The sequence below is a fragment of the Grampus griseus genome (genome assembly GCF_964374135.1).
Source record: "Grampus griseus genome assembly, chromosome: 11".
Lineage (NCBI taxonomy): Eukaryota > Metazoa > Chordata > Mammalia > Artiodactyla > Delphinidae > Grampus > Grampus griseus.
This window is the reverse complement of record NC_139005.1, coordinates 80167906-80182129: the sequence shown is the minus strand read 5'-3', so window position 1 is coordinate 80182129 and position 14224 is coordinate 80167906.

Here is a 14224-nt window from a genome sequence, read left to right as displayed (position 1 = left end):
TCTCTCAAAATTAGTAGTTTCCAGTGAAAGGTCTTTGACATTGTTTGATAGGTTTAGTTCCATGTTTTTGAGATTATTGTAAAGGGTATTTTTTGTTTATTGCTGATATACAGTAACACAACCGATCTTAGTGTTAAAATCTTATATTCAGAGACCTTGCTAAGTAAACCTATTCTAATAATGGAATACTTTTATTTTTTCCTTTCAAGACTTTTCTTTTATTTATTTTCCCTGCCTTATTGTTTTTTAAGAATTCCAGTACAATGTTGAGTAAAAGTGATGATGTGGACATCTTGCCTTATTCTTGATTTCAAATGGAAAGCTTTCAAAATTTTACCACTGAGTATGTTTACTCTAATCACTAATTATATAATACCACAGAATTTTTCATAGTTGTATCTTTATTATCACTCAAGTCAAAATATTTTCTAATTTGTTGTAATTCTTTCTTTAATTCATGAGTTATTTGAAAGCGTGCTGTTTAATTCCCAGGCAGTTGGAGGTTTTCTCGATTTTGTTATTTATTTCTAGCTCAATAGCACTGTAGTCAGCGAATATGCTGCGAAATATTTCAATCTTTTAAAATTTGGAGGTCTTGCTTTATGGCATGGCATTTAGTCAATTTTGAGTAATGTTCCAGTTCTGGTTGAAAAGAACATGTGTGGTAGAGTTCGGACTCTCATGACCTTTACCTCCTGGTATTAATCTGCAGATGTGTTATATTATATGGCAAAGGAACTTTGAAGATGTAATTATTAAAATAGGAAGATTATCCTGAGTTATCCAGATGGGTCCACTATAATCACATGAGCCCTTAAAAGCAGAAGAGGAAGGCAGAGATTAAAAACATAAGAAGGACTCAGCTGCCTCTGCTGGCTTGAAGATGGAGGGGCCAAAGGCAAAGCATGAAAAGGAATTGAATTCTCCCACATTCTTGAATGTTGTGTCTTGGTCTGAACGCGGGTTGGAGAAGAATTTCCAGACACAAAGCAGAATGTAAAGAAGATAGAATTTATTAGAGGGAAGTGTCGCTGCTAGAACAGTGGTCCGACTTCCTAGTAGTCTGGAAGAGTCGAGCCCGAACATGTGCTATTGATCAGTTTTTATAGCCAGAAAACAAAGAAATGGTCCGAGGTGAAAATTTCGTTTACTGATGGTCGAGGCACATACACCTTCCTTCTATGGGGTTAGAGTGGGACAGGGCAAATGTCTTTCCTTATTTGGGACAGGTCCTGTTGGCCAGGTGGGCTCAGGAATTTCGTAACCATCGCAACATGGCAGGGAGGGTGACTAAGAGTCTGGTAGGGGGTGTAACGCTGACACTTTTTCAGGCAAGGTTGTCCTTTGTCCTTGAAGCACCATTGTCCTTGGAGCACTGGAATTTGGATGTGGATTCTTCCCAAGAGGCTCCAGTAAAGAACACAACCCTGCTGAATCCTTGATTTTGGTGCTGTGAGACCATAAGCAAGAACTCAGCTGGGCCACAGTGTGCCCAGACTTCTGACTCGTGGAAACTGTGAGAGAATAAATGGGTATTGCCTTAAATCGCTAATCCGTGGTAATTTGTTATGGTAGCAATAGAAAATGAAAACAACATGGATTCTGTCTTTGTTGTATGAGGTGTTCCATATGTGTTATATCAGTTTTCAATTGTTATACAATAACAACAAAAAACATACAAAACGTAGTTGTTTAAAACAACATAGGGATGCATTCAGAATGTATAAAGAATTCTTACAACTCAATAAGAAGACAACCCCCAAAATGGGCAAAAGATTGAAATAAACAGTTCATAAAAGACAATATACAAATGCCCAATCAGAACATGAAAAGATGTTCAACATCCTTAGTCACCAGGGGAATACAAATGAAACCCACCATGAGATACTGGTACATACCTCCTGTGCCTGTGGCCAAAGAATGCCGCCTCCCATATCAGCAAAGGATGTCACAGCCCAGCCATCTAGCCACTACAGCTGCCCCCACTGTGAGCCCTGAGGGAACTCAGGATGGAGACAAACAGGTTGCCTCCTTGGCCACACAGCCGCCCCAACGGTGCACCCTGAGGGGATTCAGGATGGGAAAGAACTGGATACTGGCCCTAGATAGTTAAGGTGCATACCAAAGGGACGATTTCAATGAGCCCAGACTCTCGCATCTTCTCCGACATGGAAAAGCACTAAATTCATTAACTTGAGATGTCTGGTTTTCTTCAATTAACAGTAATCTTTTGATGTGCCAACTGCCTCATTTTTGTTGCAAAAACTACTATAAAGTCTGGTTCCTCCCTTACCCCTTCGGAGCAGCTCCTCAGATCTATCTGAGAGGCTGTCTTCCGGGCTTAAGGCCTCAGAAAGTCTGCTGAATAAAATATAATTCTCAGCTTTTATGTTGTGCTTTTTTTTTTCAGTCGAAAAGCCAAAATTAAGTAGACTGACAATACTAATGGCAGTACTTTCTGGTAGGATTGTGAAATGTTACAGCCATTTTGAAAAGAGTGGGGCAATGTTTTAAAAAGTTAAACATGCACCTACCATAAGACTCAGCCATTGCATTTTTCAGTATTTATCTAAGAAAAATGAGGACGTGTCCACCCAAATACTTGTAGGTGAATGCTTATACCTTACCTATTAACATTTGTGCAGCAAAAGCAATTATTTGTGGGATATTTTCAGCCGTAAGTGTCTGCTTTGAAAAGAAGAAAGGATTAATATAAAATCAGAAGAACAGAATAAATGAAAATTATATGGTTGGAGGTGGATATTAAAGGTTTAAAAAAAACCAACATGGGGAAGCATCACTGTCAAGTGAATTAATGGAGGTCTGTGTTCCTTCCCTTTCGTTCATTTTTTAAAAGTGGATTCAAGTATTTTCTATTTCCCTTCTTTGAAAAACTCAGAAAAGGTCTTCTTTATGGGGTTGTCAATTGGGTTTTCAGTCAGTGATCCTTCGCTGAGGAGTGGCACAGACTCTCAGTCCTACAGATCCATGATGTTCCTTTAGAGACTTTCAAAGGCTCTGCCTTGGCCTGGAGACCAGCCCGAGGAAATGCTTGGCCCAGAGACACCTGAGGGGAGGTAGCTGATTAGCGTGTACGAGGGCCTCTGCTCTGCAGGGAGCCTGAACGCTCTCAGTAATCCAATCCGTGGCCACTGAACCACAGTGTCTGGTAGTTTAACCTAGAGTCATCTACCACACCTACACAGATGTTCTATGCTTCAGACCCTAGTTCTCATTCCAACTCCTGTCCTGCCCCACAGTTTTTGTCCCAACTTCCGGAGCAATGGGAAGTTGGTACCATATTCAGTTCAAGCTCAGCTGTGGAGTGGCAAGGCCTCTCAGAAAAAAGTAGTTCTTCATGATCTGAAGTTCGCTCTGCCTCAGGCAACTGGGCATGGAGGATGCATGCGTTAGACAGGCCCCTATAACAGAGCTATGAAATAGTCAGAAAGGGGTCCTGAGGGTGGGACAGAGAGAGGAAGGTGAATCTGTAGCCCTTGCCCACTGTTTCAGTCTAGTAGATAGATCCCTCTACCCTTTCTGGGCCTACCTAATTTCTAATGTGAGAAATGGAATATTGCCTGTCATATCAGTAAACAAAGGATGTCACAATCATCTGAGATTGCAGCCACCAGCTGATGGGTGAGCTGGTGAGCCCTGAGGGAACTCAGGAAGGAAACAAAGAATACTTGCCATCAGACTGCAGCCACTCCTCACAGTGAGCCCTGAGGAGTCTCAGGGTGCGATTCAGCTAAGCCCCTGCGTCACAACTACTGAGCCTGTGCTCTAGGCCCTGCAAGCCACAACTACTGAGCCCGAGTGCTACAACTACTGAAGCCTGAGCGCCTAGAACCCATGCTCCGCAACAAAAGAAGCCACTGCAATAAGAAGCCCTCGCACCATAACGAAGAGTAGCCCCCGCTCTCTGCAACTAGAGAAAGCCCGCACACAGCAACTAAGACCCAACACAACCATAAATAAATAAATGATTAAATAAATAAATAAATAAACCAACCAAAAAAACCCAATAATTTTTTTTTTTTTTTTTTTGCGGTACGGGGGCCTCTCACTGCTGCGGCCTCTCCTGTTGCGGAGCACAGGCTCCGGACGCGCAGGCTCAGCGGCCACGGCTCACAGGCCCAGCCGCTCCACGGCATGTGGGATCCTCCCAGACCGGGGCACGAACCCGTGTCCCCTGCATCAGGAGGCGGACCCCCAACCACCGCGCCACCAGGAAAGCCCAACCCAATAATCTTTTGACATACATTCAGACATCTATGTAGGTATGGCAGATGGCTCTAGGTTAAACTACCAAATACAGTGGTTCAGCGGACACAGATTGGAGATATATATATATGTATATACGTATATATATCTATTTTAATATATATGTATATATCTCCCAGCTATAAGTCAGCTATTTGCTGAATATCTAGCTATAAGTCAGCTATTTGCCGGATTATTTACCCCTTGGGGATCTAAATTAATACTTCACTAATTCCACAGTCTGAAGTTCTCCTAGGACTTTTTGCTAAATTCCAAGAAATTATACACTCTTGATCTCTTCTGTCCTCAAGTCCAGCTTCCCTGTGTAATCTGTTTTTGCCTTTCCTCAACCCAGAGAACCAGCCCCACCTTTAACTTCACTCAAAATTGTTCACTTTCACAAAAGTGAATTGGTGAGCCAGATATAGAGAACAAACTCGTGGTTATTGGGGGAAGGGGGGCAACATAGGGGTGGGGAGTGGGGGGTACAAACTATTGGTTGTAAGATAGGCTCAAGGATGTGTTGTACAACCCGAAGGATACAGCCAATACTTTGTAAAACTATAAACGGAAAGTAACGTTTAAAAATTGTACAGAAAATTTAAAAAATATGACTAGCTAGCAATTTTGAATATACTAAAAAAAAAAAAGAATTGGTGAGCAATGTAGCCTTTATCAAAGACATTTTTAGTCTGATAACGAAAGAGCTGCACAGCACTCCTCAGAGCAAATAAAATAAAAATCTCCTAGTCATTCTTTCTCTCCCAAAGACCCTTTTGGGCTGCTCTGCCCTGAGAATTCTCACTTCTTCCCTCTCTCCACATGCAGTGGCCCTCTCCCCTCCTTTATTCATCTCCTTTATTTACACAGAATAATTCACCTGTCCCAGACTTTTCTCCAACCTGTACCCCTAAATCTATCCTGACTGGGAAGGGAAGAGGACTTCTACTTAACAGAAGGCAAGCTCTTACTAGAACAGTTGGGACTGTACATACAGTATCCTTTATTTTTTTTAAAATAATGTCTAAGATTAAGTCTTTTAATCTATAAAAAATGTCTTGATTTTTACCAATCTAACTTTCTTTTCATCCAAATGCATATTGGCTTCTCAGTATTTTTTTTTTCTTTTAAGGGTTATCTATTTCATGGAACAATTCTAATTTTCCAATCAACATTAAAAAAGGGAAAATCAAGAAATTGATATATGCTACATAAATTGTATATACTATAAAATATATTCCCATGAAGTTAGATTCATATAGAATGGAGGTAATAGTGCTTTGTATTTCTTTTTTTGGCTGCTCTGGGTCTTCCCTGTGGCATGTGGGCTAATAGTTGTGGCATGCGAACTCTTAGTTGCAGCATGCGAACTCTTAGTTGCGGCATGCGAACTCTTAGTTGTGGCATGCATGTGGGATCTAGTTCCCCGACCAGGGATCGAACCGGGCCCCCTGCATTGGGAGCACAGAGTCTTACCCACTGGACCCCCAGGGAAGTCCCTCAACTACTTTTTAAAATGGTCAAAAGATTTGAACAGACACTTGAGCAAATGAGACGTGTAAGTTGGAAATAAGGACATAAAAATCCTATTCCAAAGTAAAAGGAACAAATTAAATGCGACAATTCTCAGAAGATTTAGTCGTCTGAGTCAAGTTTCTCAGCTTCAGCACTACTGACATCTTAGGCCTGGTAATTCTTTGTTATGGGGGCTGTCCTGTGTATTGTAGGAGGTTTAGCAGCATCCCTGGCCTCTACCCGTTAGTGCCCTCCCCCAAACAAAGCTGTAACAACTAAAAATATCCAGACATTGCCAAGTGTCCCCTGGGGTGCAAAACCACCAGTTGAGAACCAGTGTGCTGAGTGATGGAAGCCAGACTCAAAAGGCTACAAACTGTATGGTTAATTTATGTCACTCTGGAAAAGGCAAAACTGTAGGAACAAAAAGCAGTTCTTGCCAGGGTATGGGGTTGGAGGCAGGAGATTGATTACAAAGGGTCAATAAGGGAACTTTCTGGGGTGATAGAAATATTTTATATCTTGACTTTGGTACTACTCACATGACTGGGTTTATAGTTTTTGTGAAATTTAGTAAAATTTCATCCATCATTTCTTCAAATGGTTTTTCTGCTCTCTCTCCTCTCCTTCTGGTATTCCAATTACATGTATGAAAGACTGCTTGATATCATCTCACAGGTCACTGAGGCTTTTCCTCTTTGTGTTTCAGTTTGGATAATTGTATTGCTCTGTCTTCAGGTTCATTCGTCTTCTTTTGCACTGTCTAATCTGCTAAGTCCATCCAATAAAATTGTGTTTTGATATTGTAATTTTTCATCTCCAGAAGTTTTTTTTCTTTTTTTTTTTTTGTAGCTCCCATTACTTTCATCATTATGTTCATGTTTTTAACTTTTTGAGTAAATTTAGTAATGAATCATTTCTTGGTCTGTGTCTATTGACTTATTTTCTGCTTATAGGTCACATTTTCCTGCTCCTTTGCATCTCTATTTAATATTTTACTGGATCCTTGATATTGTGAATATTACTGAGAGTGCATTTTATTGTCTTCCTTTGAAGAGTGTTCAACTGTGTTCTGGAAGACTTAATTTACTAGGAGGTCAGCTTAATCCTTTCAAAGCTTATTTTTAAGTTCTGTTAGGATGTATCTAGAGTAGCTTTTATTCTAGAGCTTGTTTAGTACTACTCAGTTGTGGCCCTTCTGGGATCTATACTAAATATCCTGGGCATTTTACAAGGTCTTTCCACTCTGGCTTTTTGTGATGAGAATGTCTCCCAGCCCTGTGTGAGTTCTGGAAAGTGTTGAGCTCAGAGCCTCTGGGGAGGTGTTCTTCAACCTATGCACACAATTTGGTATTTAGCCAGACTCAAGAGACTCCTATGCAAATTTCTGGAGCTCTTTTCCTGCATAGTTCCCTTTCCTGTTACTCTTTCCCACAAATTCTAATTGCCTTAGCCTCCTTGAACTTTGATTTCCGTGTCTTCAACTAACCAGAGACCCTGTGCTCTGCTTCAGACTCACCCTCCTTTTGTCACCAGCTGGAAAGTGCTGTAGGAAAAAAGTGTAATCATATGGCTACTTTTGTTTCTCTTCTCTCAGGGATCAGTCACATACTGTCTGTTATCCAATGTCGAAAAGCAGTTGTTTCATATATTGATATTTTGCCTGGTTTTCTAACTTTTTACAATGGAAGGACAAATCTGTTACTGGTTATTCTGTCACGTCCAGAGACAGATGTGAAAAGCAATGTTGTTGTTGTTTTTAACTAATAATAGACAAAAACACTGTAGACCAATAGAAAGAGGCTAGGAAAAACTTGAAATATAAACATAAAATATTAAAATGATCCCACCTGTCAATAAGATCCAAGCCTCCCAACTACCAAAAGTGGGCAAAAATACAAATGGGCAATGAATAAAAATGAGATTAAAAGACCATTACTAGATGAAAGCTGCATTAATTTTAAATTAATTTTCTCAATCTCTTTGATAAGAAATATTTTTTTTGTTTTACTTATTGAGGTTTAAAACAGTAAATTGCACAAAATCTTGTGTATAGATTGATGAAACTCTTGGTTACATATGTATATACCCTTGTTAACCACAACCTAGATCAAGATATATAGAACATTCTATCACTGCAAAAGAATCCTTCATGTTCACCTAATACCTACCCTTTCCCCAAAGGTATGTATGCCTTGTTCTTCTATCACCATAGAATATTTTTGCCCGTTTTCCTACTTTAGGAATTTTGGACTGAATCATACACTAAATACTTTTGCCCCAGAATTGTTTTAACATTATATCTGTGCAATTCATCCACACTGTTACATGTAGCTGTAGTTTGCTTATTGCAACATAGTATTGCATTATAAGAGTATTCCACAGATTATCTGTTCTCCTGTTGATGGATGTGTGAACTATTTCCAGTTGGGAGCAATTATGAATAAAACATCATTATGAGCATTTAACAATTCTTTTTTGTGGTTATGTTTTCATGCCTCTTGGGTAAATACCTGAGTGGAATTGCTAGGTCACAGGATAGGCATGTTTAGCGTTAGTAGATACTACCGAATAGTATTCCAGTGTAATGCTGTTGCCGTTTCAGTTGCTCCATTAGCTTTTTCACATTTGCTGCTGTCAGCCTTTAACCACAATTTCAAATGCTTATTTGGATATTTCCTTTTGTGATGAGATTTTCAGGCTTTTGTTAGTTTTTTGTTTGAGTTGTCTTTTTCTTATTGATTTGTGGGACTTTTCAAAACATTCTGTTTAAGTCCTTTGTCAGATATATTTATCGGGAATATCTTCTGCCATTCTCTGATCTGTTTTCTAAGTGTCTTTTGATTCACACTTCTTAGTATGTAATCCAATTTACTAATTGGTTAGTGCTTTTTTGGGTCTTTTAAAAGAAATGTTTGCCAACTCTAAGGTCAGAAAGATATTCTCATGGTTTCTATTCAGAGGCTTGATTTAGCTTTCACATTTAGGTCAATGATCCACCTCAGATTAATTTTTTCTGCACAGTGTGAGTTAGGGGTCAAGGTTAATCTCTTCCCTATATGGAGATCTAATTTCTCCAGCACTATTTTAAAAATCATCCTTTCACTGACAGAATTGCATGGGACAAGTTGAGAAGTGTTTATTTCTGTCCTCTGGGAGTATAAGATTAGTATGATATCTTCCTTATATTTTGATAGAATTCATTAGTGAATGCTATCACTGAGTTTTGTGTGAAGTTTAAAATTACATATTCAATTTAATAGATATAGTACTATTATTTTTTCTCAAGTTAATTTTGGTCAGTTGCCTTGTACCAATTCCTGTCTCTTGGCTCCAAAAGCAACCCCTTACATATTCTGCTTTGTGATGCTGAGGTTAGGACTCTGCAACCACACTTCTACTTTGCAGGCTGGTTCCCTGTTAGGCTCTGCTTATAGTGGTTACTAGAGACTGAAAGGCTGGAGAAAGATTTGTCCTTCCTGTGGACGATCTTCTTGCAGCTCCTCTGAGTATCAACCCAGTGATGTCTCTTCTCTGTGGTGCTACAGTTTCTATATCAGTTTCAGAATCCAGTGTGGAGTTTCTTTGTGCCTTTCCTCTCCCTTCAGGTGGCAGCATGCCCTCTTCAGAGGTCTGAGTTTCAGCCCCAAGGGTTCCTGCCCCAAGCTTCTAAGTTTTAATAATTCCAACCTCTTCTCTTTTTTCTCTTGACCTTAGGTTCTATAGTTGCTGCAGTGCTCTCTCCATACTTCAAAATTCTTTTGTTACTTTCAGTTACCTAACTTTATGACTGGTTAATAATTCTTTAAAGTATTTCTGTTCAAGTAACTGATGTCATTTTTGCCTCCTGATTAGAATCTGATACACTGACAAAGGGCTAGAGTCCAGAACATATAAAGAACTTCCACAAATCATTATGAAAGATGGACAACTGGTACATAAGCAAACCCTGTAACAAAATGAAGACAGAACTACACATATATACACACAAAGGACATGTACAGAAATGTTTACAGCAGCATTTTTGGTAATAGCCCAAACCTTCAAACTACCCAAATGCCCATTAAAAGTTAAATGGATGTTATGCTATATCCACACAATGAAATACAGCAGTGACAAAAATCTATCACTACATATATGGATTAATCTCATGAACACAATGCAAAGTGAAAGCCACTCAAAGGAGTAAATAATGTATGATTTTATTAATAAAGCAACAACAACAAAAATCCATAGTGCTATGTTAGCACAGTGGTTATTCTAGGTGGAGGGTTGGAGAGGGATAGAAACTAGAAGGGAGATTGAGAATCTCTGGGGGATTGGTAATATGGCTTCTTGATCTATGTATGGCTGCATGGTCTCTCATTTTAGAAACAAACGCCTTTTTTAAAAAAAAAATTATTTTATTTATATTTATTTTTGGCTGCATTGGGTCTTCGTTGCTGTGCGTGGGCTTTCTCTAGTTGTGGTGAGCGGGGGTTACTCTTCGTTGCAGTGCGCGGGCTTCTCATTGCGGTGTCTTCTCTTGTTGTGGAGCACGGGCTCTAGGTGCACGGGCTTCAGTAGTTGTGGCCCTTGGGCTCAGTAGTTGTGGCTCACAGGCTTAGTTGCTCCGCAGCATGTGGGACCTTCCTGGACCAGGGTTCGAACCCGTGTCCCCTGCATTGGCAGGCGGATTCTTAACCACTGTGCCACCAGGGAAGCACCCACCTTTCTTGACATACTGCCAACTCTCAAGCTACTGCCCTGTTCTCTAAGAGTTGTCTACACATCTGCCCCTGCCTTAACACTGAAATTATTCTCACCAGTCACCTGACTAAATTCAGTACACATCATTCTGTGCCCCCATTTTACTTAGCATAACTGTTGACCACTCTTCTTAAAATGCCCTCTTCGATGACACTGCATTCTCTTGGTCTTCCTTGATTACCCATCTCTTAAACACTGATACTCTCATCCTTAGCTCTTTCTCACTTCCAAATCTGTGTATAATCTTATATATTTCCATCATTCTGAATATATCTATTTGCTAAGGACTTTCAACTGTTTCTAGTTTCTCTCCTAAGCTTCAGATAGTTACCTAATTGCCAACAGATGACCTGCATTTGGATTTATTCACACAGTGTCTGAGTGCTTACTATGGGTCAAATATTGTTGCTACAATTTCTCACAGAAATATCAGATTGAATGTATTCAAAGTCTATCTTCTTTCCCCCATAGTCTTCTTTCAGAATTCTTTCAGTGACTGGAACCACCTTCCACTAGGTCAGCCAAGTAGAAAATCTCCAGGTAACTTTGTACTTCTCTCTCTCTGACCATGTATTAATCAAGTCTGTTAAATTTACCTCTGCAAGATAACTCAAATCTACCCCCCTCTCCAGTCTCACTGCTTTTCATTCATATTTAATTTTATATATAATGTTTTGGAATGATGGACAGATCAAAGCAAACATTCCAAAGAAATGTCCGTATACATTCCAAAGCAATACTGAACACTATTTTCAAATGCTATACAGCATGTCCAAACTAAATATCTATATAACCCCTCAGATTAAGATAGTTGTGGCAGCCAAACTCCAAGAGTCCCAATCACCTCTGCCTCCTGGGTATTCATTCTTGTGTCGTCCCTTCCCCATTTGACCTGTAAAACCAATAGAATATGGCGAAAGTGATGGTATATCGTTTCCAAGATTAGGTTGTATAAATGCTGTGGCTCCAATCATGGGTGCATTTTCTTGGATTATTCTGGGAGAAGCCAGCTGCCATGTCATGAGGGCACTCAGGTGACCTATGATGTCTCCAGCCAACAGCCTGTAAGGAACTGAGGCCTGCCAACTACCCTGTGAGCTTGGCAGCACATTCTGCCCCAGTTGGACCTTCAGATTATATCGCTGACAACTAACTACAAAGTCATGAGGTTCTGAGCTAGAACCACACAGCTAAGTCGCTGCCTTAATTAATTAATTAATTTTTGGCTGCATTGGGTCTTCGTTGCTGCGTGCAGGCTTTCTCTAGTTGTGGTGAGCAGGGGCTACTTTTCGTTGCAGTGCGCAGGCTTCTCATTGCAGTGGCTTCTCTTGTTGTGGAGCACCGGCTCTAGGCACACGGGCTTCAGTAGTTGTGGCATGTGGGCTCAGTAGTGTGGCTTGCAGGCTCTAGAGCACAGGTTCTAGAGTGCAGGCTCAGTAGTTGTGGTGCATGGGTTTAGTTGCTCCGCGGCATGTGGGATCTTCCCGGACCAGGAATTGAACCCGTGTCCCCTGCATTAGCAGGTGGATTCCTAACCACTGTGCCACCAGGGAAGTCCTGCTCCCTGATTTCTGACACATAAAAACTACAATAATTGTTTTAAGCTGGTAAGTTTTGAGGTTAATTGCTATTAAGCAATAGATAACTTACTTCTCCCGATCAAACCAGAAGCTGACTAGTTTCTGTCAGTGGGACAAATAAAACAAGTACCCTTTACACTGCTTCACAATTTCAAATTATTCACTACCACAAGATCAATGTGTTAAATTCTGGACAACAAAGTCAGTACTGGTCTAGTATAAACGCATTTGATTAGGATTTTATTTTCATAGTCAGCTTTCATTTATTCCAAACAAGCTGACAAATTTTTGGTTCTTTGATTTACAAGGGTTAAACATTACTAATTCCTCTTAATTAGCTAAAGAACAATTAATACAATAGATTTAAAATTTTTATTTATTTATTTGGCTGTGTTGGGTCTTAGCTGCAGCATGAGGGATCTTCATTGCTGTGTGCGGGATCTTTAATTGTGGCATTGTGGGATTTTTAGTTGCTGCACGCGGGATATTTTTGCTGTGGCATGTGGGATCTAGTTCCCTGACCAGGGATTGAACCGAGGACCCCTGCACTGGGAGTGGGGAGTCGTAACCACTGGACCACTAGGGAAGTCCCCCATTAATACTTAAACAGCTAAATAAAACTATGTTGCTATTAGTTAATGGGACAAATGTTTTTGACCCCAAAAACTTCCCCCAAAGAATACCCAAAGATATTCTTGAAACTGCATCCAGGGCTTCCCTGGTGGCGCAGTGGTTGAGAGTCCGCCTGCCGATGCAGGGGACACAGGTTCGTGCCCCGGTCCAGGAAGATCCCACATGCTGCGAAGCGGCTAGGCCCGTGAGCCATGGCCACTGAGCCTGCGCGTACGGAACCTGTGCTCTGCAACGGGAGAGGCCACACAGTGAGAGGCCCGCGTACCGCAAAAAAACAAAAACAAAAACAAAAAAACTGCATCCAGCATTGCCAAACATTATACCTGGCAAGAGGAGGCAATGAATAAATATTTCTTCAAGTGGGTGTAAAATTTTACAAGCAGTCAGTTTCAAAGAGCTGGGAAGATAATAGCAGTAAACGTCATGAAGTGTCAGTTCAACTAATGACTTTATACCAGAACATAACAGAATTGATCTGTTTTGGGTCTCCCTACACTAAAAATTCCATGTTTCCTTCTCTGCTTTCTTCCTAAATCTTTGGTGGGAAGATACTATATGAACTCTGAATAGCTCTCAGTGACTGCTAATTCAAAGCGACAGACTGACTACATGAATGGAAGAGAAATGAGACATCAGAAGACAATATGTTGCAAAAAACTGTATGAAGATGGAAAACAGATTAATAAATAGAAAACAAATTAAGGGTAAGAAGGCTCAAAGTTAAATGGCTACAGACAAAGATTAAAACTACAAGTGAACCTTAAAGATCCCTTAAAGAGGTTTGGAACTTAGAGGCACCACTGAAGTTGTGGAAGGAGCAAGGCTGAACAGGAGAACTGGTTCAGAGTCTGTTTAAGAGTTTCGGTCTTTTAGGTCCTCTCTGCCATTATCATATGCAACCAGACTCATCATTTCTCAGCTGTGCAAATTTGGGCACGTTTCCTAACCCCTCCAAGCACCAATTTCCTCATTTGCAATGAGAGAATAAGAAAATACCTATTTCATAGGACTATCTTGAGGATTAAGTGAGTCAATACATATTAAGTACATAGAACAGTATCTAGCACACAGTAAGCATGCAATAAAGCATACTTTATTGTTATTTTAAGCCTTTGATGCTACTTGCTTTCTAATTAATTACAGTGTACATATTACCTTGAGAATCACTAATTTAAATAAAATCACCTTTGGGGGACACATGAATGATGGAGAGAGAAAAGCATTTTCAACTTGTGAACACAGCTCCGTGATGAATATATGGCAGCAACATCTTTGCTTAGTCTCAAAGCAAGACTAACAATCATGAGCGCCATAGATGAGTACGAAGACAGGAAAACTGATGGAAAAAAGGAAGTGTGGACTGAAAAGTATTAGTTGCTATACTGTAGAAAGTGAGAGAGGTGCCTCTGAGAGCTTCCCTACAACATTCTGTGAGTATAATGCCTATACACTGCTTACCTAGGAACAAGAGAGGAACAGAT